Source organism: Rana temporaria, chromosome 4 (assembly GCF_905171775.1).
Source record: "Rana temporaria chromosome 4, aRanTem1.1, whole genome shotgun sequence".
NCBI classification, from domain to species: Eukaryota; Metazoa; Chordata; class Amphibia; order Anura; family Ranidae; genus Rana; species Rana temporaria.
Window position 1 is genome coordinate 374,244,288 of NC_053492.1, and position 26,908 is coordinate 374,271,195.

The 26,908-nt window shown below is 42.6% G+C and overlaps 1 long non-coding RNA gene across 1 annotated transcript; it reads right to left on the reverse strand.

The window, feature by feature from the left end:
• Nucleotides 1-400: 400 nt before the first annotated feature.
• LOC120937612 lies at nt 401-26,194 on the reverse strand. Its single transcript, XR_005748738.1, has 3 exons — nt 25,329-26,194; nt 6,313-6,392; nt 401-908 (listed from the first exon to the last, which is right to left on the reverse strand). It is a non-coding gene; the product is annotated as an uncharacterized LOC120937612 (long non-coding RNA).
• Nucleotides 26,195-26,908: the final 714 nt, after the last annotated feature.

The following is a 26,908-nucleotide window of genomic DNA, read 5'->3' on the forward strand; positions in this document are numbered from 1 at the left end:
ATTTACCATAAAAGCAGCTCACATGACCTTCCAAAAAATAAAAGTTTAACTCTACCTAAAAATGATACTTCCATTTTGGATGGGCATTATTGAGTTCTCCTTATGCCCCATACACACGATCGAAATTTCCGCTGGGATAAACTCAGACGGATATTTCTGATGGAATTCCGTTCAAGCCGTCTTCCATACACACTGTTATACCAAATTCCGACCGTTCAAAACGCGGTGAGCCAAGAAAAATTAAGTCCAATGCTTCCGAGCATGCGTCGACTTGATTCTGAGCATGCACGTTTTTTCCTCCGTCGGAGTTCCATACAGACGAACGAAATTTTTTTCATCGGAAAAAAGAGAACATGTTCTCTTTCTAAGTCCGTCAGAATTTCCGATGGAAAAACTCAGATGAGGCACACACACGGTTGGAATATCCGATTAAAAAATTCTGTCTTACTTTTTCCATTGGAAATTCCGATTGTGTATACAAGGCATTAGGTCTCTCAGAGATTAGGTCTCGCTAATATGCCAAGATTCCCCAATAGTAGTTTCTGTATCAAACTTCTGCCAGTGGTGACATGGATTTCAGTTATTTCTTCGTGGAAAATCCAAAGAGTGGTGTGACATTGGTAGACTTTTTAATGGCCATAGCAGTTGAGCAGAACTAAGCAATTCCAGTGACATTCATTTTCATTATAGTTTCTGAGAAATAGAAGATAGTCGATGGTTCAGCTTGCCATCAACCAACAGCACTGCAGGTGGTATTAGCCTTCCATGGTTGAAGTACAGTAATTAATAATAGGTCCATCATGATTTCATTAGAACTAAACCATTTTTGTCATTAGTATATTGTTAACTTTTTCATGAAAATGTTCATGCTTGCACTTTCCTTGGTTCATTTCTCCAAACTCTTCTACCTAGGTACAAGAAAAATATATAAACATTAATAACATTAAAAGACTAATGAGTTGTTAAGTATAAGCATAGTAAAACTTAAGCCAAGATATGTGTGAAAAGCAGATTTGTGACATTATTTTCCAACTTCATTATATTAAATATACATAAAATGGGAATGTGAAAAACTCATCAAACATTTCAAACAAAGGGCCACTTTATTGTACTTCAGCCTTTAGAAAGGGCCAGATTGTGGCAAGTGGGTGCAGAAAATGTCCCGGGCCCAGCACCAGTAAGAATGAATGTGGCCTCAGGGTTGTTGGTCAGTAGGAAAAGGAGAAGGGCCCCTATCAGTAGGAGGAATGGTATCCCATCATTGATATTAGCAGAAGAAATAGTGCCCCCTTGTTGGTGTCAGTGGAAGGAATAGTGCCTCATATCAGTTGGAGGAATAGTGCCCTAGAGGCCGCATAAAGGCTAACAAAAGGCCACATCTGGCCCTTGGGCCGCAGTTCGGAGACCCCTGCTGTAGAGCAACCTTTTTTCAACCTGACACCCTGGAGAGCCTTCAGGGTGTCACCAAGCCAGCAAGTGAACCAGGCCTATCTTTTCTTCATACACAAAGCAGGTTTTTATTGTGCAGCATTACAATGTTGGGCACCATGCGGGCCAGCCACAAGCTTCCTTATAACTGATGCCATCATAGTGTGATATGGAGGACATTAGGCACCTATGGACTTTCCTCGTATGCCCCTCCCCTGCCCCTCTTATTGTCAGCACTGGAGTCACGTTCACTGAATGAGGCAGAGGAACTGAAGAAGAAGAGAAAAACTGGAATTCTAGTCAGTACTGGTTTGAAAAGGTATATTGCTTTGTAAAAATTACCTCCACTGTTGGGTGTCATAAGTGTGTAGAGGCCTCTACATTATGTAAAACTATTATGCCCCGTACACACGATCGGGATTCCCAGCGGTAAAAAGTCTGCTGGGAATCCCGGGGGGGGGGGGGGGGGAACCGAGAACCTGCTCAGTCACTTTACCCATGTATTCACCAGAGGTTTTCCCATCGGGAAAACTGCGGTGAGAGCTTTGGCCGGGAATATATGGTCCACCGCAGTGTTTCCTATAGGGAAACTACCGGGAAAAAGACCGCCGGGAATCGCGGCAGGAAAAAAAAGAACATGTTTTCATTTTTCCTACAGTGATTCCCGCCAGTTTTCCTGTCAGGAAAACTGCCATGGACCATACACATGGCCAGTTTTCCCAGCCAAATGCTGTCATGGCAGTTTTTCCAATGGGAAAACTGGTCGTGTGTACGAGGCATAAGTTTAGTTTTTACATTTTGAAATGTGGTGCCTTAGGAGTGTTGACCATCACCTGGACCTGACCACTCTTTTGATTTCCTACTGCCTGGACTTGACTCCATATCATAGCTTTTCTGTCCTTACAGGGTGATCCTGAGGGCTACGACCTAATATCAGAAATTCCAACCGTGTGTAGGCTCGATCGGACAATTGTTGGGATTTCCACCAAAAAAAATTTGGGAGCTGGTTTTCAAATTTTCCGACAACAAAATGAATTCTCGTAAATTCCGATCGTGTGTGGACATTTCCGATGAACAAAAGTCCACGCATGTTCTGAATCAAGTACGAGATGGAAGCGCTTGGTCTGGTAAAACTAGTGTTCGTAATGGAGATAGCACATTTGTCACGCTGTAACAGACCGAAAAGCATTAGGCTGAAAAGCGCGAATCATCTCTCACCAAACTTCTACTAACAAGACTGGTATTGAACTTCCCTTTTCTAGTGCCGTTGTACGTCACCACGTTCTTGACATTTGAAATTTCCGACAACATTTGTGTGACCGCGTGTAAGACAAGTGTGAGCCAACATCCGTTGGAAATGTATCCACGGTTTTGTTGTCGGAATGTCCGATCGTCTGTACGTGGCATTACTGTAATAGCATCACATTATATGGATGCCAAACCTTAGCAAAGGAAGCACAAAGTAGTTGATAGAAAACTTTTACAGAGCCCCAGTCTTCACATTCCCTTAATGTAGTCCTAAAAAAAAACTAAAATATTTAAAAGCATGTTCTAAAGCTGAATATTGTAATATATGATTGGCGTTTCACATTTTATTAACCACTTGGCATCCTGCCTATTGTTAAAAGACGGCCACAAGGTGGCTCTCAATTGCCGGGAAGACGTCTATAGACATCCTCGGCTCCTCCGGCCACTGGGGGGCGCGCGAACGCCGCCGGCGCCCACCGCATCACTGAGATGCCGATGCGCGTGCCTGGTGGCCGCGATGTCCGCCAAGCACCCGCGTTCGCCAGTTACACAGACAAGGACATGGATTTGTGTGTGTAAAATTGTCGCTCTTCTTTTGTTTCTAGCGCAAAAAATAAAAACCGCAGAGGTGATCAAATACCAGGTGATCAAAGAAAGCTCTATTTGTGGGGAGAAAAAAGGACGTCAATTTTGTTTGGGAGCCACGTCGCACGACTGCGCAATTGTCAGTTAAAGCGACGCAGTGCTGGAAGCTGAAATTTCGCCTGGGCAGGAGGGGGGTATATGTGCCCAGTAAGCAAGTGGTTAAAGTGGACCTGGACACAAAAGTGAGACAACCTCTGCCTACTGTAAGTGCACTCCATATTCTCACAGCTGTATATGTGCAGTGTGAAGTGCAGACACCTAGAGGTGAGGGAAACACGGTGCCATCTGCAGGTAGAAAAGATATAGTGCTATAAATCATTGCAACATGTAAAAACTATTATGGGTGAAATAGCCAGAAATACCTTTTTACATTTTCTAAATTTGTCAGCTTATAATAAAAAAAATTGAGCATCCAGACAGGCTGTCTCGTGGTTAAAGGTAACAGTGAAACATCATACGGCAATAAAAAGAAAAAAAAATCTCCATTGTAAATCTGTATAAAACAAATGAATTTTATTAGGTCAATACACTTATAATTTAGTGGAGATAACAATGCTATCAGCATTCACAAAGAATGTCCATCCAAGATGGCCACGCTTCTGCATGTGTCCCAGCTCCACCCTACGCGTTTCATAATACCTGACGTCTTCAGGGAGTTCTTCACTATAGAGAATGCGTTTTCTTTTTATTGGAGTATGATATGTTGCTGTTACTTTTAACCACATGTATGAGCTGGCGTTTTTGGAGGTGGCACATTCGAGAGAGCCTGTCCAGAGGTTCTATGTTTAATTGTGGATATAGAGAAAAGCTGTGGGGATGTGAGAGCCCCCGAGAATAGTTTTAAGCTCCTTTTGACCACTATATAGCAGCGGTCCCTTTGTTTTGGTAAGCTCCTGTTTGTCTCACTTGGGTGGTGTGGTGCATGTGAGATCTTTTCACTTTTCTGCTGGTTGAGAGGACTTCCTTAATCTTGGACTTTCTTATAACATTTGAAGCACTGAGGATTGATGTTTAAATCCATTATATTCCTCTAAGAACTCGTGTTTAATTTCACCATATGACTTTCACTTGTTATTTTCTGTTGTTTAAATTCTTTTGCACGTTTTGATTTTGTGAAGACTGTCACACAGTAGATATATCTATACACATAGGAAGCAAGGGTTAATATTTGCACATACTGTAGCGCTGCTCTTTTTAGTTTTCTAATTGTGTTTATGTAATTATCTTGTAGCAAAACATGTTGGATGTCACATGCTTGCTATACCTATGTACATTTGTTTGATTGTTTTGTACTGTTGATTTTAATCTAGATGGCATCTTTTAACAAGATAAAATAAAACTGATGTTTTTATGATGTGGGGTTTTTTTTTGTATATATTATTTGGTTTCTCATTTGTTTGGCACATTTAAAGTCCCCAGTGGAGAAATAACCTTGTATCCGGTTGGATCTCAGCCTTCCTTCATTAGGGGAATTTACATTGTATGGAATTTGAAACTAATGGGATGGTGTTATAAGGAGACTCTTTTTTTTTTTCTTTGTTTGAGTTTGCCGGGTCCACCTTTTCCTTTATTGATAATTGTGTTTATACTTTGTGCTACGACAGATGTCGTAGCACAAAGGGCCAGTTTACTAGGGGGGCCAGACTGTGGCCATTGGGGGTATAAATTGTCTCAGCATCAGTGGGAGTTAAAAATTCCTCATCTATGGTGTCAGTGAGAGGAATTTTGTCCCATCATTTGTCATTGGGAAGAACTGGGCCCCATTGTTGGTGTCATTGGGGTGAACTGTACCCTATCACTGGGTGTCATTGGAAGGAACTGTGCCCCACCGTTGATTTCATTGGCAGCAATTGGTCCCCATTATTGGTGTCTTTGGGACTAATTGCGCCCCATCATTAGTGTCATTGGGAGGAACTGTGCCCCATTGTTGGTGTCTTTGGGAGGAATTGTTCCTCTATATTGGTGCCTGGGAGGAATTGTGCCACATCAGTAGTGTCATTGGGAGGAATTGTGCCCAATTGTTGGTGTCTTTTGGAGGAATTGTGCCCCATTGTTGGTGTCTTTGGGAGGAATTGTGCCCCATTGTTGGTGACTTTGGGACGAATTGTGCCTCAATGTGGGTATCTTTGGGAGGAATTGTGACCCATTGTTGGTGTCTTTGGGACAAATTGTGCCGCATTATTGGTGTCTTTGGGAGGAATTGTGCTCCATTGCTGGTGTCTTTGGGAGGAATTGTGCCCCATTGTTGGTGTATTTTTGGAGGAATTTTGCCCCATTGGTGGTGTCTTTGGGAGAAATTGTGCCCAATTTTTGGTGTCACTGGGCCTGATCGATGGTATCATTGGAAGGAATTGTACCTCATTGTTGGTGTCATTGATAGGAATTTTGCCCCAGTGAATTTTTGGTGTCAGTAAATTAAACAGTGCCCCAAGTGCTGGATAAAAGCAAGCAAAGGGCCGCATCCGGCCCCCGGGCCACAGTTTGGAGACCACTGTGCTGCGGCAATGTGCTAGCTGTTTTGGATTTTTTTGGCCATTATCTTTCTATTTCATGTGATATGATTAAGTATAACTGAATGGTCCTAATCTGAACATTTGTATGCTTATTGATTAGTTTGCAACTATTGTATAATAGTAAATACTAATTAGCAATGTTAGAGATTGCAGCATATTAACATATTTACGAAAGGAATGTAATGTAAACACATACGGTATTTCATGTAAAGGATTTTAAAATCTATAATAACCACTGCTAGTTAGAAAAAGAGACTTGAAATCTATAAATAAAATGCGTTAATCAGACCGAATTATTATTCCCTATATTTCCATATCTGGAAGAGGGGTATTTTCAAACCAGTCATTTAGATGTAAATGATTATACAGTAAGACGTCAAAGAAAGAGGAAAGAAGAGTGCGTTGTATGTGAGTCAGAACACAGTATAGTATGCCCACGCATGTGCTAGCAGAAGAAAATGATCCTTTACAATCTTACCTCCCAACAGCACAAACTCCTCTGCCGACTGGCTCTCTTAGTAACTTCCTGCCATTTCTTTTCTGATCCTCCTGCTGTGTCTGCAGAAAGGAGATTTGTGATTTACTTGTAGCTATTACCTAATGCTTTTAGCTTCAGAAATCAATCATGCATGTCTAAATCAATATATCTTAAACACCCCAAATAGTCTGCTTTTCTTCTTTCATTCATTTCTACTAAAATCTATTTTTATTGCTGATAAATATAAGAAGTATCAAAGCAGTCTTTGCAGTTTTAATAATGTATGACATGCATTTTAAGCACTGTGGAATGTACAAGGAACTGCTGAGAACTATGTACAGTTTGTAGTAATGTGAATTTGTGGAACAAGGAACAGGGGTGTTTGGTCCACCATTGCCATTTACATGACAGCTGTCACCTTCTTGTGCAGAGAAGAGACACTTTTGTTTGCAATAGACAATTTTTTCCCCCTCCACATTGGTTTCATTGTAATGACCACAGCAGAGAACGTTTCCTAGCCACAAATTATTGGCGTTTGTGTGGTTGATACATACATACATACATACAACATATGAAGGAACCTAATTCATGCTGTTCCTGCTGAGAAAGAAGAAGCTGGGGACAATGAGCCATACTAGAACCTCCACTGTTTTCTTGCTGCAGTCATATACAGTACATGGTGCAGGAAAGACACAGGAAGGTCAGATGGTTGGATGCTATTTCAGCCTGCTGGGTGAATGGGAAGTCAAAACTCCATCATGAATTCTCAACCTAACAAATATGTTTCTACCTCTTGAGGGCATTCATCCACCTGGTCTACTTTTGCAAATAAAACTTCAAAAGACACCCATGGACTCGACTGCCTATTCTGCAAGGATTCCGAGTGAGTACAATGCCTGGGAGCAAGGTATTTGCAGCTGAACTACACCAGAGCAGAGGCACTGCCTGAGTCACTGTACAATATGCCATTCTCCCATTTAGTAGAGGTTCAGACTCAGGTTACCACACAGGTGCAATATGTTCCCAATACTGGTTCAAATAATTTGGTGGAGGGGGGATTATGGTTTGGGGTTGTTTTTCAGGGGTTGGGCCTGGCCCCTTAGTTCCAGTGAAGGGAACTCTTAAGGTGTCAGCATATCAAGACATTTTGGACAATTTCATGCTCCCTGCTTTGTGGGAACAGTTTGGGGATGGCCCTTTCCTGTTCCAATATGACTGTGCACCAGTGCACAAAGCAAGGTCCACAAAGACATGGATGAGCGAGGTGGAGGAACTTGACTGGCCTGCATAGAGTCCTGACCTCAACCCAATAGAACAGTGGTCATCAACCCTGTCCTGCAGGGCCCACTAACAGGCCAGGTTTGCAAGATAACTGAAATACATCACAGCTGATATCATTTGCTCCTCAGTGATTGCAGTATTCTAGACTGCATCTCCCCAAGGTTATACATAAAACCTGGCCTGTTAGTGGGCCCTGCAGGACAGGGTTGATGACCACTGCAATAGAACACCTTTGGGATAAATTAGAGCAGAGACTGTGAGCCAGGGCTTCTCGTCCAACATCAGTGCCTGACCTAACAAATGCGCTTCTGAAAGAATGGTCAATCATTCCCATATACATACTTGTGGGCAGCCTTCTCAGAAGAGTTGAAGATGTTATACCTGCAAAGGGTGGGTCAACTCAATATTGAACCCTACGGACTAAGACACCATTTAAGTTGATGTGCATGTAAAGCATGGGTGCTCAACCTGTGGCCCTCTAGCTGTTGCAGAATTACAAATTCCATCATGCCTCTGCATTTGGGAGCCATGTTTGTAACTGTTCAGCCTTGCAATGCCTCATGCGACTTGTAGTTCTGCAACAGCTGGAGGGAGGTTGAGCACTTATGGTGTAAAGGACGGCGTCCCAATACTTTTGACAATATATTGTATATAAAATCTTAATTTAACAGGATAAACATTTACTAAAAGACAAGGGATTCTAAGGGATGTATGGGTTACCTAAAGAGATAGCGCAGAATTAAAACCCCAGACTAAGTGGGATGAGTCACTTCATTGACATCAAGTTCAGTGTCTATATTTACCAAAAGATAAACAAAAAATAAATCAAGTTAAAAGACTTTACAGGCAGCTGGCACAACAATCAATCGAAATTGTGTAACAAATATAAATATGAAACAAACAATAAACATAAAGTGACATCAATAAAAGTAAATGTGAATCCTAGTGCCATTAATATTATTATTTATGCACCCGCACAAGGATTCACATTTATTTTTATTGATGTCACTTTATGTTTATTGTTTGTTTCTTAGAGCAGTGTGTGTATTTCACCTTGATCTATCCATCTTTGTAAACAGAATTTTTTCTACATTTTGAAGGTAGAGGGAAAACAATGAAAGAAGCCAAGAGCTCCACCATCTGGCTAAATAGAAGACTACAGGCTAGATTCAGGTATCTGCGCCTGATCTTACGGCGGCGCAGCTTATCGTATTTACGCTACGCCGCCGCAACTTACAGGAGCAAGTGCAGTATTCACAAAGCACTTGCTCCGTAAGTTGCGGTGGCGTAGCGTAAATGGGGCCGGCGTAAGCGCGCGTAATTCAAATGTGTAAGGGGGAGGGGCGTATGTTAAGTTAATGTGTGTTGACCTGACGTGCGCCGTCCATGTACATATCCCAGTGTGCATTGCTCCAAATGACGTCGCAAGGACGTCATCGGTTTCGACTTGAACGTAAATTACGTCCAGCCCTATTCGCAAACGACTTACGCAAACAACGTAAAAAATGCAAAAATCGAAGCGGGAACGACGTCCATACTTAATATTGAGTGTGCCTCATAGAAGCAGGCACAACGTTACGCCGAAAAAGCCTTATGCAAACGACATAAAAAACGAACGCCGGGCGCACGTACGTTTGTGAATCGACGTAACTAGGTAATTTGCATATTCTACGCCGAAAACAATGGAAGCGCCACCTAGCGGCCAGCGTGAGAATGCACCCTAAGATACGACGGCGTAATAGAATTACGCCAGTCGGATCTTAGGCTAATGTCGGCGTATCTAGCTTTCTGAATACAGAAAGTAGATACGCCGGCGCAGCTTTGAATTTACGTGGCGTATCTATGGATACACCGGCTTAATTCTTTGCTGAATCTAGCCCTACATATTTTAACATGCAAATGTTTTAAATTTACCGGACTAAAACAAATAGAAATAAAAAAATAAAAATTAAAACATAATAAAAATCACTATACATTCTCTTTAATGAAGTTATGAAGACACATAATTTATCTCCTCTACTTATTGCTGACTTCTTTGATATTTTCAGTTTGGAAAAGAGTATCTTGCATGAAAGAACAGTGAAATATGGTGGAAAATGATGTCAATAATTCTACTAATAAGCCCTCATATTTCATCCAGACTAACATACTCGATCAGGCATGTTGATGCTGGTCCTCAATATGAAATTTCCCTTCTAACTTTCAAAAGCCCACCCAATAAAGAGAAAAAACACATTCTGTTTATACAATACATAACAAATATTCAAAAGATAACATAGATCTAAAATATATAGTCAACGATATGCTAATATTTATCAGCACTGCAGGGGCGGACTGACAACTCATGGGGCCCCTGGGCAATAGGATATTATGGGGCCCCCGGGCAATAGAAGATGATGGGGCCCCTGGCAATAGGAGATTATGGGGCCCCTGGGCAATAGGTAAATAATGGGGCCCCCAGGCAATAGATTATAGGGCCACACAGTATACACACACACATACAGTATACATACACACAGAATACACATACACTCACTGAAAAGGTACTGGAGAGGTGGGGGCAGCTATAATTTTGTGATTTTTTTAAAAACACAGATTTTTACATACTGTCCCTGGTTTTACTGAGGCTGGCAACCCTGATGGGGCCCCCTAGTGGCATGGGGCCCTCGGGCAGTGCCGAGTGCCTGAATGGTAAGTCCGCCCCTGCAGCACTGTAAAGGTGACCATAGAAATCAGATAATGATTAATCTGGATCCAGTATTTATGAGGCCGCTAGTAACAGTTCCTCCTGAATTGGCTGACAACGCTAAGCCAATGCCATGTGTTTAGAAGTTGGGTTCTCAACTTGCTATGCACACTCCTTCAGTAAACTGGTATGCTGCCTATCTGGTCTGCACATGGCTCCTGCAGATCTGATAGACAGCCTAATGATCTACTGAAGGAGTGTGTGTGGCAGGTTACTAATTGCAGGGCACTGGCTTATTGCATGATGGCATGATGCAAAACATACTGAAAAATAGATATTGATTTTACATTAAAGAGAAACTTCAGCCCACTGTACTGCTGGCCCTGCCCGTCCTCTCCATCTTTAAAAATCCTGGCAGAGACCTGTGGCACATACAGTGGGGCAAAAAAGTATTTAGTCAGCCACCAATTGTGCAAGTTCTCCCACTTGAAAAGATGAGAGGCCTGTAATTGTCATCATAGGTGTACCTCAACTATGAGAGTCAAAATGTGGAATCAAATCCAGACAATCACATTGTCTGATTTGGAAAGAATTTATTTGCAAATTATGGTGGAAAATAAGTATTTGGTTTCCTACAAACAAGCAAGATTTCTGGCTCTCACAGACCTGTATCTTCTTCTTTAACCACTTGACAACCGGGCACTTAAACCCCCTTAATAACCAGACCAATTTTCAGCTTTCGGTGCTCTTACATTTTGAATGACAATTACTCAGTCATGCAACACTGTATCCATATGAAACTTTCGTAATTTTTTTCACACAAATAGAGGTTTCTTTTGGTGGCATTTGATCACCTCTGCGGTTTTTTATTTTTTTCGCTATAAATGAAAAAAGAACGTAAATTTTGTAAAAAAAACAAAATTCTTAATTTCTATTATAAAATTTTGCGAAAAAGTAATTTTTCTTCATAAATTTGGCCAAAAATGTATACTGCTACATATCTTTGGTACAACAAAAAATGTGTGGATATTTTTTAGTCTGGGTGAAAGTTATAGGGTCTACAAGCTATGGTGCCAATTACTGAAAATTGATCAATTTGATCACTCCGGATATACTGACAGCCTATCTCATTTCTTGAGACCCTAACAAGCCAGGAAAGTACAAATACCCCCAAATGACCCCTTTTTGGAAAGTAGACATTCCAAGGTAGTTAGTTAGAGGCATAGTTAGTTTTTTGAAGTTGTAATTTTTTCCCCCATTCCACAAATGACACCCCAAAATATATTCTGCTGCTCCTCCTGAGTATGGCAATACCACATCAGTGGCGGCTCGTCCATAGGGGCGCCCGGGCGCCGCCCCCCCTCCTGTAGTCACAAAAAAAAAAAAAAAGTTTTTTTTTTTTAAAACGGCCCCTTTAAGAAAAAAAATGTTTAATTTCAATTTTTTTTTTAACAAATGCACTATGTGGCGCCGGCCACGTGCGTTATGGGAAGCGCTACGTCCATGCAATCACAAGATTGCAGACGCGGCGCTTCATTTGCGGGCTTTAGAACCGCCTTGTGGCGCTTACCGGGTAGCCACAGTGTCTGCCCGGCGCTCGTAGTGTCTATTACTACGGCCGGGCAGATTGATTGACATCTAAGGCCATGATGTCACTTCCTGTTGTCTCTCTCTCATCGCTCCTGAGAGAGAGGAGACAGGAAGTGTGAGGAGCAGACTCGTCCACAGGCATGGCTCGGCTCCACCAAAATAGTAAGTGCTGCTGCTGCCCCTCTTTTGAATTTTCCTTTCAAAAGGTGAGGTCGTCGGTGGCACCCCCCCCCGGCCCCCCCCCGCTTATCATCATGAATAAGAATGTCATTTTTTAGGGCTAATTTCGGCGGCACCCGCAGCCCCCCCCCCCCGCTTATCATCATCATGAAAAATAATGTCATTTTCAGGGCGAATTTCGGCGGCCCCCCCCTGTTTGTCAGATTTAAAAATAATGTACTTTTCAGGGGGAATTTTGGTGGCAATATCCCCCCCCCCCTATTAACATCTTTAAAAAAAAATGTAATTTTTGGGGGGAATTTCGGTGGCACCCCCCTTAATTAACAGGGCAGTTGCTGCTATTGATGGGGCAGTTGCTGCTATTGATGAGGCAGTCTCTGCAATTGATGGGGCAGTTGCTGTAATTGATGGGACAGTCGCTGTAATTGATGGGACATTTGCTGTAATTGATGGGACATTTGCTGTAAATGATGGGACATTTGCTGTAAATGATGGGGCAGTTGCTGTAATTGATGGGACATTTGCTGTAATTGATTGGACATTTGCTGTAATTGATGGGGCAGTTGCTGTAATTGATGGGGCAGTCGCTGCAATTGATGGGGCAGTCGCTGTAATTGATGGGGCAGTCGCTGCTATTGATGGGACAGTCGCTGTAATTGATGGGGCAGTCGCTGCTATTGATGGGACAGTCGCTGTAATTGATGGGACAGTCGCTGCAATTGATGGGGCAGTCTCTGCAATTGATGGGGTAGTCGCTGCAATTGATGGGGCAGTCGCTGCAATTGATGGGGCAGTCGCTGCAATTGATGGGGCAGTCTCTGCAATTGATGGAGCAGTCGCTGTAATTGATGGGGCAGTTGCTGTAATTGATGGGACATTTGCTGCAATTGATGGGACAGTTGCTGTAATTGATGGGGCAGTCGCTGTAATTGATGGGACATTTGCTGTAATTGATGGGACATTTGCTGTAAATGATGGGACATTTGCTGTAATTGATGGGACATTTGCTGTAATTGATGGGGCAGTCGCTGTAATTGATGGGACATTTGCTGTAATTGATGGGGCAGTTGCTGTTATTGATGGGACAGTTGCTGTAATTGATGGGACAGTTGCTGTAATTGATGGGACAGTTGCTGTAATTGATGGGACAGTTGCTGTAATTGATGGGACAGTTGCTGTAATTGATGGGACAGTCGCTGCAATTGATGGGACAGTTGCTGTAATTGATGGGACATTTGCTGTAATTGATGGGACATTTGCTGTAATTGATGGGACATTTGCTGTAAATGATGGGACATTTGCTGTAATTGATGGGACATTTGCTGTAATTGATGGGACATTAGCTGTAATTGATGGGGCAGTCGCTGTAATTGATGGGACATTTGCTGTAATTGGTGGGGCAGTTGCTGTAATTGATGGGACAGTCGCTGCTATTGATGGGACAGTTGCTGTAATTGATGGGACAGTTGCTGTAATTGATGGGACATTTGCTGTAATTGATGGGACAGTCGCTGTAATTGATGGGACATTTGCTGTAATTGATGGGGCAGTTGCTGCTATTGATGGGACAGTTGCTGTAATTGATGGGACAGTCGCTGTAATTGATGGGACAGTCGCTGTCCCATCAATTACAGACAGACCTGTCAAAGTGGGCCAGTCTGGATGAAGTCCAGGGCCAAATTTTTGTCCCAGTCCAGCCCTGAACTCCGCTGGGGACACGTGATGTAAAGGAGGGACTCCGCTGGGGACACGTGATGGCATCTGGTGGCAGGCGACACGCTCGGGGCTCCCACTGATTCGGCATTATGGTGAGTTGAATGGTTTCATTTTATATTGCAATGTAATAATAGAAATAATGCGCTTCAATCATTCTGACACCATAACAACCATGGTGCCGTGATGATTGAAGTATCTTTATCTGCTGATTGTTAAACTTTCTAGAATACACATTTATATTGTTGTGTAGAATCTGGGCCTGCTGTCCCTCTCTCTCCCTCCAACCCTCGTTCATCTCAGATGCTGACCACACCACCTTAGAGCTACGACCACTATTTTGATTAAACCACGCCCATTTCCACCAAGTGGGAGGGGTCAAAAAGGAAGGGCGGGTCTGGCGCCCCCCCATCCTAAAACTTCACCAGCCGCCACTGACATGTGTGAGACTTTTACACAGCCTGGCCACATACAGAGACCCAACACTGAAGTAGCAACTTCAGGCATTCTAGGAGCATAAATTACACATAGTGGCCCGGATTCAGGAACGAGATACGACGCCGTATCTCCAGATACGCCGTCGTATCTGAGTGCGGCCCGTCGTATCTATGCGCCTGATTCAGAGAATCAGTCACGCATAGATTTCCCTAAGATCCGACCGGCGTAAGTGTCTTACACCGTCGTATCTTAGGCTGCATATTTACGCTGGCCGCTAGGTGGCGCTTCCGTATAGTTACGCGATTAATATGCTAATTAGGTATTTACGCTGATTGAGAAATGTACGTCCGGCAGGCGCATTTTTTTACGCCATTTACGTTAGGCTTTTTTCGGCGTAAAGTTACCCCTGCTATATGAGGCGTAGCTAATGTTAAGTATGGACGTCGTTCCCGCGTTCGAGTTTTGTAAATTTTACGTTGTTTGCGTAAGTCGTTCGCGAATAGGGCTGTACGTAAGTTACGCTCACGTCTAAAGCAATGACGACTTGCGGCGTAATTTCGAGCATGCGCACTGGGATTATTCCCGAACGGCGCATGCGCGTTCGTAAAATACGTCAAATACGCGGGGTCACCATTGATTTAAATAAAACATGCCCACATCATCCCCATTTAAATTAGGGGGGCTTACGCCGCACAACATACGTTACGCCGCCGTAACTAAGGGCGCAAGTCCTTTCTGCATACGGAACTTACGCCCTAAGTTACGGCGATGTATCTGAATCCGGCCCCTAATCTCTCAACCACCTATTACATTTTTGAAGGCCCTGGAGCACCAGGACAATTGAAACGCCCACAAAGTGACCCCATTTTGGAAAGTTAACACCCCAACGTATAATCTATGAGGCATAATGAGTCTTTTGAACGGTTCATTTTTTTCCAGATGTTTTTGGAATATGTGTAAAAAAAATGAAAACTATTTTTTTTTACACAAAGTTGTTCATTTATAGGATATTTCCAACACATAGCATGTACATAGCAAAAATTACACCCCAAAATATATTCTGCTACTCCTCCTGAGTATGGCAATACCACATGTGTGAGACTTTTACACAACCTGGCCACATACAGAGGCCCAAGACTGAAGTAGCAACTTCAGGCATTCTAGGAGCATAAATTACACATCCAATTTTCTTACAATCTATCACATTTTTGAAGGCCCTTCATATTTCTAAACACAGCATGTACATACCAAGAATTACACCCTAAAATACATTCTGCTGAGTAATGGGTAAAAAAATAAAAAAAAAGATTACCTGTGGTTTTAGTAGTGCAATTGTCCACAGAAGGAGAGCCCTGAACCAGGCAAAAGGCAGGGACGTGGTCAGCGACAGTGAATGGAATTATCCAGGCAGCAGGTAGGAATATTGTCCATAGTCAGTACAGGCAGGGATACTGTCCATATACAGTCCAGGGCCAGTGCAAGTAGAAACATTGCCAGCAGTGCCAAAATATTGGTCCGGGTAGTAAGCAGGTACATGGTCCAAGTCGCAGGTCAGGAAAGAATGGGGACAGGAGTAGAGGCTTCTCCCACTCAAATCTCTTTGAAGCCTCCGAGTTTCCAGACCCTAATCCGGAAATGAGAAAACTAAACAATTAGTTTTCTTCATCCAGAAAAACAATTCTGGAGCCCCTCACATATGTGAGACCCCTGTGTTCCCACTAGCATAGCAGGGTAAAAGATCAAACCAAGAGGCAGGCAAAAAACGTGGTCAAACAGTCCAGGGTCAGTTCCAGAGCAGGCAGAGGTAGGTATAGTTAAGCGTTAGGCAGAAGCATGGTCGTATAACAGGCCAGGGTCAGTTCCAGAGCAGGCAGAGGTAGGTATAGTTAAGCGTTAGGCAGAAGCATGGTCGTATAACAGGCCAGGGTCAGTTCCAGAGCAGGCAGAGGTAGGTACAGTTAAGCGTTAGGCAGAAGCATGGTCGTATAACAGGCCAGGGTCAGTTCCGAAGCAGGCAGAGTTAGGTACAGTTAAGCGTTAGGCAGAAGCGTGGTCGTATAACAGGCCAGGGTCAGTTCCGGAGAAGGCAGAGGTATGTTTAGTGTTAGGCAAAAGTGTGGTCGTATAACAGGCCAGGGTCGGTTCCGGAGAAGGCAGAGGTATGTACAGTGCAGTGGCATAAGGAGTGTGGAGGAAAATGACAGGAAGTATGGTAACGGCGGAAACATACACCTATACAGAGGCCTGGTTGGGAAGGACAATCGGGACAATAATACACGGTGTCTTTTCTGACTCCTCCTCTGGAGCACACACGGCATTTTTTCTGACGTCTGTAGTCTCTTTCACGAGAGGGGGTTTTCTCAGGGAAGTGCCGTTCATGGAGTCTGCTCATGGAATCAGAGTGATTATTTTCTGGTGGGCTTTCAGGGTACAAAAGGGCGGGTGATAACTTCTTGGTAGTGCAGATAGTATACAGGGTTTTCTGTAGATTTTTTTGTAAATAACATAAGTGTTATACATGGCCAAATTGAAAAAATAAATGGACACTTTTTTATACCAGTGGCGGGATTTTCTTGTGGGAAGGTAGGGTTCAATCATCTGATCGTTGAAGTCCACTCCCCCCATAAACAAATTGTATTCATAGACACAAGATGTTTTTTTTTAATTGGGCCGTTTCTTTTGGGGACTTCCACGTAGGTGTCATTGTGGATCTTTGTAAGAATGTGGACGTTTCGTCTGTCCCTCCACTTGACAGCCAATAGCTCCTGGTTCCTCAATAATGCCGTCTCCCCGAGTTGTAGCTTTTCATTGACCAGTTTTTGTGGGAAGCCCTTTCTATTGGCTCTTACTGGGCCACATGCTGGGGTGTCCCTCCGGTGAAGATTGCGAAACAGGGGCAAGCTAGTATAATAATTATCCACATAAAGGTGGTATCCCTTTCCAAGCAGTGGATAGACAAGCTCCCAGACCACTTTTCCGCTGGCTCTGATGTACTCTGGGCATTCGGGGGGATGCAGTTGGGAGTCCTTCCCTTCGTACACCAGGGAGGAGTAGATGTTCCCCGTGACTCGGTCACATAGCATGTACATTTTAACCCCATATCGGGCCCCTTTGCTGGGGATGAACTGTTTGATGCCCAGCCTGCCTGAGAATTTTACAAGGGACTCATCCACGGAGATATTCTGTTCAGGGATATATAACTGGGGGAATTTTTCAGAGAAATGATTTAGGAGTGGCCGAATTTTAAATAGTTTGTCAAAAGCTGGGTCAAAAAGGGAGGGCACTGGGTGTTGTCATTGACCAGCAAAATGGTCCGGGGCTGAAGTGGTTAAAGAATTACTTATGTAAGAGAAAGCATTGGGAGTATTTACTGTAGTACCTTGTGGTGATAATGCAGTTTTAAGAACACAGCAAATGCCGCAGAATATATGAACACATTATTTAGTTAGCAATCTGAGTGTGAACATTTACTTAGCAGAACAGAAAAAAACTGACTTCTTGACGAATACATAACTCATATATGCAGCAGCAAGATAGGTGGGCTTTAGCGGTCGCCGACATGAGATTGCTCCCACAACACTAACCAAGCTGTCATTGGCAGTCCTCTACCAAGGCTTCTAATTGGGAGCCAGCAGGACAGGCTCATGATTATTTGACCGCTGTGAGAGCCAATCAAACTGGTCACATGATACAGAAGCCACGCCACCTCCCAGCGGCCCTTTAAGTGGGCTTTAATGCCCAGGAGTTGACGGGACTTCTGTATCTGTATCATGTGGCCACTGTGATTGGCATTAAGGCATTAAAAAGCAACATTTTAAAAGAGCAAGCTTTGCTTAAATGATATTTCGTAAGCTTACAATTTAAACGATCATTTCAGAAAAAAAGTCTGTGTCGATAAATACAGATTATATGCCTTTCTGCACAGCACTTTATGTTCCCAGAAATCATCTATCATGCATATTCATTCATATAAAAGAATGTCCACATGTACTAGGATGAGTCATTTTGCAAGAAAAAATGAATATGTTGAACAAATGGTGATGGAAGAGATAGATATTGGATGCTATGTAATAATACAGTGCATAACACAATTTGCTGGAGAATAGTACAGCACATTTATAAACTGTATGTGGGAGGAAAGGATATGTACAACGCAATAATGTACTGAGGTGTTGGATCAGAGCATGGAGAAAAAGGCTTTGCGAGAGTCAAATGTTAAATGTGTGGGAGGCAACCATTTTTTTTGAAGAGAATCATTACTTTCATGGCAAACAAAAGTATTAATGATAACGGAAAACCAGGGGAGAAGCAGTGCAATTATAAAGTTATCAGCCTATCAGTTTAACGGTGATACTTATTATCAGATACTTCATAAAGATGTTAGAATTTATGACTTCTACTACACTTTATCTTCATGGTCATGGCCATGATCTATCATTTTTATATATTTAATCAGAGAAGTACCTTTAATTCTATTTACAATGTTTACCTAAAACAATAACCTATGCATAAAAATATGAACAGACCTACATACACACCCACACATTCCTACTGCCTAGGTAAGAAAAACATAATTTGCTGTAAAAGTGATAAATATACATATGCACATACATTGTACATATATACAAATAGATGACGCACTCAGCTGCATTTATTTGTTATTTTTAGCTTATTTATGTGAATGATGTTGCAAACAAACTCTGCCTTGCAGCTTTGGGATTCATATACTGAGTAATGTTGTAAGAGGCAAGTTTGGCTAAGTTTAGGGAGACTATAATGGATTAATGAGTACAATATAAGTGATTTTTTAAGAGAAAGGAGAGAGAGAGAGGTGGATATGTCCATGCTTTGACCTAATGACATGTGTGTGGAAATTTTGGCTTGAGCTATTGAGCTTTGTTAGCAACAGGTTTTTGTAAAGAGATCCATGTACTGTACTGTATACAGAGAGACCGATGCATTGTTCTGTATACAGAGAGACCTATGCATTGTGCTGTATACAGAAAGACCCATGCATTGTGCTGTATACAGAGAGACCTATGCATTGTGCTGTATACAGAGAGACCTATGCATTGTGCTGTATACAGAGAGACCTATGCATTGTGCTGTATACAGAGAGACCCATGCATTTTGCTGTATACAGAGAGACCTATGCATTGTGCTGTATACAGAGAGACCTATGCATTGCGCTGTATACAGAGAGACCTATGCATTGTGCTGTATACAGAGAGACCCATGCATTTTGCTGTATACAGAGAGACCTATGCATTGTGCTGTATACAGAGAGACCTATGCATTGTGCTGTATACAGAGAGACCTATGCATTGTGCTGTATACAGAGAGACATATGCATTGGCTAAGTTTAGGGAGACTATGATGGATTAATGAGTACAATATAAGTGAAATTTTTAAGAGAAAGGATAGAGAGAGAGGTGGATATGTCCATGCTCTGACTTAATGACATGTGTGTGTAAATTTTGGCTTGAGCTATTGAGCTTTGTTAGCAACAGGTTTTTGTAAAGAGATCCATGTACTGTACTGTATACAGAGAGACCGATGCATTGTTCTGTATACAGAGAGACCTATGCATTGTGCTGTATACAGAAAGACCCATGCATTGTGCTGTATACAGAGAGACTTATGCATTGTGCTGTATACAGAGAGACCTATGCATTGTGCTGTATACAGAGAGACCTATGCATTGTGCTGTATACAGAGAGACCCATGCATTTTGCTGTATACAGAGAGACCTATGCATTGTGCTGTATACAGAGAGACCCATGCATTTTGCTGTATACAGAGACCTATGCATTGTGCTGTATACAGAGAGACCTATGCATTGTGCTGTATACAGAGAGACCTATGCATTGTGCTGTATACAGAGAGACCTATGCATTGTGCTGTATACAGAGAGACATATGCATTGGCTAAGTTTAGGGAGACTATAATGGATTAATGAGTACAATATAAGTGACATTTTTAAGAGAAAGGATAGAGAGAGAGGTGGATATGTCCATGCTCTGACTTAATGACATGTGTGTGGAAATTTTGGCTTGAGCTTTGTTAGCAACAGGTTTTTGTAAAGAGATCCATGTACTGTACTGTATACAGAGAGACCGATGCATTGTGCTGTATACTAAGAGACCTAGGGGCATATTCTTAAATATCTGAGGCGGCGGAACGTATGTCCTTTACGTTACGCCGCCGCAAGTTTAAGTGGCAAGTGCCTGATTCCCAAACCACTTACCTGTAAACTTGCGGCGGCGTCGCGTAAAGTCCACCCGCGCAAGCCCTCCTAATTCAAATGATCCTGGTAGGGGGCGTGGATCATTTAAATTAGGCGCGCTCCCGGGCCGATCGTAATGCGCATGCTCCGTCGGGTAAATTACCCGACGTGCATTGCGCTAAATGACGTCTCACGGACATCATTTGTTTTGACTGTAACGTAAATGGCGTCCAGCGCCATTCACGGACGACTTACGCAAACGACGTTAAATTTTCAAATTTCGACGCGGGATCGACGGCCATACTTAACATTGAGTACGCCACCTAGGGGGCATCTTTATCTTTACGCCGCGTATCGCTTACGGAAACGACGTTAAAACACTACGGCGGGCAAGCGTACGTTAGAGAATCGGCGTGACTAGTCATTTGCATATTCTACGCTGACCGCCACCTAGCGGTCAGCGTAAATATTGCAGCCTAAGATACAACGGCGCAGGCCGTCGTATCTTAGGCATGTTTAAGTGTATCTCAGTTTGAGAATACACCTAAACATAGGATCGGACTTACGTCTGCGTATCTGCTGATACGCAGGCGTAAAGTATTTGAGAATATGGCCCCTAGATTTTGAGTATTACCTTGGGGTGATGCACACTAGAATACTGCAATCACCAAGAAGCAAATTATATCACCTGTGATGTATTTCCGTTATCTTGCAAACCTGTCCTGTCAGTGAGTCCTGGGGACAGTAGTTAAGAACGACTGCTTTAGATTTTGTTAGTGGGACTGTATATGAATGTCACTTTCTGGGTTATATATATATTTTTTATACATTTTGTTTGTGGGATGATACATTATTTGTATGGATCACATATGAACTTGTCGATTGAATAGGAGAGTATTTTTGCACTTTTTTTTCTCATTAATAGCACGTTTATTTAGCATTTTGGTTATTTCAAGCATTTGCACTTTTTCTAGTGATTTTTATAGGAATGTATTCACAGCAATTTCCAGCACCCTATTGTTATACAGTGTATATAGCTGCTGGATTCACTATGTTGATTGATACTTTTAGTATACACACTAACACTCACATCTTTTTAGTCATTCACCTATTTCAGGGAAAACAGATTGTGGGGATTATAGATCTGTGCTGCTTGCTCCCGTTTCTTTTTTAAAAAAAAATGGTGATACTCCAGAATCTAGACAGCAGCGATCCTGTGTAATCCCCCAATTTTTCCATTAATATACTGGGCGCTTGAACTCTCCTATTTTCCCTACAGAGCGATGTTACAAGTCATAAGTGGCTCCGGACAGTCGTGCCTGCCTGCCTGCCGCGCCTAACTGTGTTGTTGGACCTTTCTATATTGCCATTGCCTAACCTGTTTCTGAGGGGTTGATTTACTAAAACTGGAGAGTGCAAAATCTGGTGCAGCTCTGCATAGAAACAAATCAGCTTCCAGGTTTTATCATCAACGCTTAATTGAACAAGCTGAAGTTAAAAGCTGATTGACTACCATGCACAGCTGCACCAGATTCTGAGTGAGCCATTTTTAGTAAATCAACCCCTTTGTGTTTACTGCCCGCCACACCACGCTGCACTTACACCCTTTTGCCTCCTTTATTAACTTGTATATTAATATATCTAGTGCATCATTCTTAACCACTTAAGGACCGCCTCCTGCAGATATACGTCGGCAGAATGGCACGGCTGGGCACAAGCGCGTACCTGTACGTCCTCTTTAAGTGCCCAGCCGTGTGTCACGGGCGCGCGCCCGTGACCCGGTCCGAAGCTCCGTGACCCGCGGACCCGATCGCCGCTAGAGTCCCGCGATCGGTCCCCGGAGCTGAAGAACGGGGAGAGGTGTGTGTAAACACAGCTTCCCCATTCTCCACAGTGGAAGCTTCATTGATTGTGTGTTCCCTAATATAGGGAAACACGATCAATGACGTCACACGTCCAGCCCCGCCCCCCTACAGTTAGAAAAACATATGAGGTCACACATAACCCCTACAGCGCCCCCTAGTGGTTAACTCCTAAACTGCACTGTCATTTTCACAGTAAACAATGCATTTTTATAGCATTTTTTGCTGTGAAAATGACAATGGTCCCAAAAATGTGTCAAAAAAGTTCGATGTGTCCGCCATAATGTCGCAGTCACGAAAAAAATTGCTGATCGCCGCCATTGGTAGTAAAAAAAAAGAGTTAATAAAAATGCAATAGAACTATCTCCTATTTTGTAAACGCTATAAAGTTTGCACAAACCAATCGATAAACGCTTATTGTGATTTTTTTTAACAAAAATAGGTAGAAGAATACGTATTGGCCTAAACGGAGGGGAAAAAAACGTTTTTTTTTTATATCTTTTTGGGGATATTTATTATAGCAAAAAGTAAAAAATATTGCTTTTTTATTTTCTACAAAAAAGGTCATTAAATAATACCAAAATAATAAAAATAATATAATAATAATAATAATAATAATATTATTATTATTATTATTATTATTATTAATAATAATAATAATAATAATAATAATAATAATACCAAATTGTCAGACAAGCTATCACAGCACTGAAACATCTCTCGATAATGAAGGAAAATTAAGGGCTTGTATTCAAGGGGTTACGGAATAAATAGCTTGATATTTTCATTATCTGGGGCTCAACTTTACCCTCAGTGTAGCACAAGGCTGATCAATCAGTCAAGGGTTTGAAGATCGAAGTGTGTCTGTACAAAAACAGACAAAAATCCAGTGAGCTCCTAACCTCATATTTGGGTTGACTACACTGTGCTAAAATCCCAAACAAAAATTGTAAGATGGACTACAGAATTCCACCATTTCCCCAGCCCTCTCTGTCCCTCAATATATAAACTGATTTCTTCCCCAACAATACAATACTGCTGTGTTGGCTCTCATGTGCCTGCCCACACCGTGTGTAGGGAATGGGCTTTTGGGAGATGTAGTTCTGGCGCTGGGAAGGAACAAAGAGAAGGATAAAATAATGCTGTGACATGATCTATTGGGGAAGAGGGAGGTTTGGGGTTATATTGGTAATGTTATATTGGTAATGTCTGGGGGGGGGGGCAGTAACCCTTCAATCGTGATTTACCCTGTAATTATAGGCATGTAACAAGTATATGACAACAGGCCCCTTTGTGCCGTCCACTGCTATCTATAATGCAGGGGGTGGGGAAGGGGGCTAGACAGGGCAGTCTCAGACTGTCTCTAAGGCCCCGTACACATGAGGAGACATGTCCGCGCATGCGTCGAATTGATTCGACGAATGCGTGGAAGCATTGAACTTCCTGGTTTGCGCACGTCGCCGCGTCACCGTCACCGCCACGTCAACGCGTTCTCTGTCCGCGGGGATTTTGGTCTGATGTAGTGTACACACATCAGACCAAAATATCCCAGGAGACATGTCCGATGAAAACGGTCCACGGACTGATTTCATCAGACATGTCTCCTCGTGTGTACGGGGCCCAAGATGTCTCTTCACAAAGTTCTGCTGGCCCCAGTATCAACTGCTGCCACCGCAGTGTATCTGACCACAGTGGCTGCTGGAAAGTGCAGAAAAATCCAGTCCTGATAGTCTGACACCACCGGTAACAACCAATAAATAGGACTACAGCTGTGACTGGGGAGACTGGATTTTGCACATGTGTAGCAATGAGTGGCAAGCTGGATCAGCATGTTGACGTATGAGCAGCTGATGCTCTTAGGTATGCTGTAATTCTTCTTTATAGTAGGTGATTCGTCTTTTTGGTTATTGCTGCTGTGATTGCTTTCATTTTCTAAATTCCTAACCTGAGCAAGCTGATTTATTGCCTATACTGGGGATCGGCAACCAGTAGATCGCAATGCTTTAACCTATTTCAGGGCCACCTGGCTCTGAGGATATCCTCATACACCATATGCACCACAGCCTACAATTTGCAGCTGTGATAGATTTTCAAGCAATTTAAAAATATCCAAACACTCAAGTTAGGCGCTCGCGTAGAAGGGCATTTTTCCAAACACATGTCAAACGGAGAAAAAATGCCCTCCTACGTGAGCCCCTAACATGAGTGTTTGGATGTTTTTAAATTGCTGGTTAGCAGGTTAGCAAAATGCTACTGACTTTGAGTAGTAGACATGGCAGGTGAGAAGCTATGTTTAAGCATGCCTGGCCACAGGCAAAGGCAGAATAAATGTAGCTTTTTCTTGTCAATTGTCACTTTAGTCTTTCAAAAGCATTTCATAAGAAGGTCCATTGACCTGAGTCATAATGCCGCGTACACACGACCGTTTTTCGCGATGTGAATTTTTTTTTTTAATGTCATTAAAAAAGGATCGTGTGTGGGCTCCAGAGCATTTTTCGCGACATTAAAAATGGGCATTAAAATTTAGAACATGCTCTAAATTTTTGCGTCGTTTTTCACGTTGACGTTTTTAACGTCGTAAAAAAATGGTCGTGTGTAGGCTTTAACAACGTGAAAATAACGCGCATGCTCAGAAGCAAGTTATGAGACGGGAGCGCTCGTTCTGGTAAAAATAGCGTTCGTAATGGAGATGGCACATTTATCACGCTGTAACAGACTGAAAAGCGCGAATCGTCTCTCACCAAACTTTTACTAACACTAAATCAGCAAAAGCAGCCCCCAGGGTGGCGCCATCCGAATGGAACTTCCCCTTTATAGTGCCGTTGTACGTGTTGTACGTCACCACGCTTTGCTAGAGTATTTTTTTTCACGATCGTGTGTAGGCAAGGCCGTTTTATTGGTCAAGTTGAAAAAAACATTGTTTTTTTCTAGAGCCTGAAAAACATAGTTTTTTACAACCCTAAAATTATCGTGTGTACGCGGCAAAAGTCTTTTGACAATGGACTATGCACAGTATGAATAGATTTCAGAGGGAACTTACCTGTCTGTGGGATCCACTAATGACATCTGATTTACCAGGATGGGGGGCTTCACTCGTTACATACTGTATGTCCTCCAACCTTCTGTCGTAACAGCAGCTCTGAAGAGTGAAAAAAAAATGGTAACATTTATTTTTTGAGTGTATGTAAACCCTAAAAATATATGTTAATCCTGCCAGAATCATTTAAGCTCCTAATGTCCTATGCAATGTGCCTCTGCTGGCTGTTATCAGTTACAATGTTTCCAGCTCTCTGTGTGGACTACAAAACAACCTCCACCTCCCTTATGTAACCGTGAAGAGGAGAAAGGGTGGTGTTCTGTAGTCATGTCCTAGGGTGGCAATGCTGCTTCTCCAGAGATACAATATGGTGAGCAATGACAAAACAGTGTCACTGGCAACAGGGCTGGTGCTAGGCTATTTTGCACCCTAGGCAAGACCAGATACTTGCACCCCAGCAAGCCCCCCCAGCCCCTCCGTAAGCAATGTTATATCTGTGAAAATAATAGGAGATGAAAAAAGCTCCCCCAAATGAACACAAGACTCTAACAGGCTTACCAGTCCAACTGCACCTTCCAGGAAAAGAAACAAAGGGTAGTACCACCAGTGCCTCCCCAAGGCCAAATGAACTACCAAACCACTCTATATACTCCCCATGGGAGAGAATGCACTGCCAACACCAGTATCCCATCTGGTGCACAGTGCTCGCCTAGTCCAATATCCACAGCAGAACCAATGACTGCCGTTGCCTTCTTTAAAGAGGGCAGGGCGGCAGCATAACGAGCTCTAGACATTGGAGCCAACAGGGAGTGTGGAACAACATGTCTGCATGACAAGAGGCCTAAACGTCATCCACATTGTACTTGCTCTGCATTAGACTTTAGAAAAGCCAGTCTATGGATAGTTCTGTGTATTCCCCAATTGTCACCTGCTTGTATGCAATATACCAGTGTTACACAACTGCAGGCTGTTCTTCACCTTCCCTGGAACTATTTAGAAACACAGGCTTCAAATACTTTATTTGCTGTATAGCTCTTATCACCCATCCCAAACCACCAGTTATTGGCTGGCTATCTAAACATCAATAACTGCATAACAATAGCTTTGGCACAACCTGTAGGACCAACTAAGAGTAGCTGGTAGATGCACTTGTTGTATATAGTTTGAAGCTTCAAGCAGATTTACTAGATGAAATATGACTGATAAAACTTTTTTTTGATTTTTTGATACACAGTACTTTAAGAAATACTGTTAAAACATTTTTGAACCTTGTTGCTGATCTCCTTCAGCCTCTTGATTGGACTCAAAATAGAGCTTTCCTGTGAGAATCTGTTTAGGCGGCTAATTGCTAGATCAGGAGAGTAAAGCTGGCCATAGATGGTTCAAATCTCGACCAGTTTAGCATGGATCGGCCAAGATTCAATCCACGCATGGGCAAGTCGATTTATCAATTGACTTGGGTACAACCAGCATGTCGAATTTATAGCACGTGTTTATTGCCAGCGGCTATAGACATTAGCAATTATCATTGTGTTCTCTTGGCAGGGACAGCTAATCAGAAAGGATCCTCCCATCAACACTGA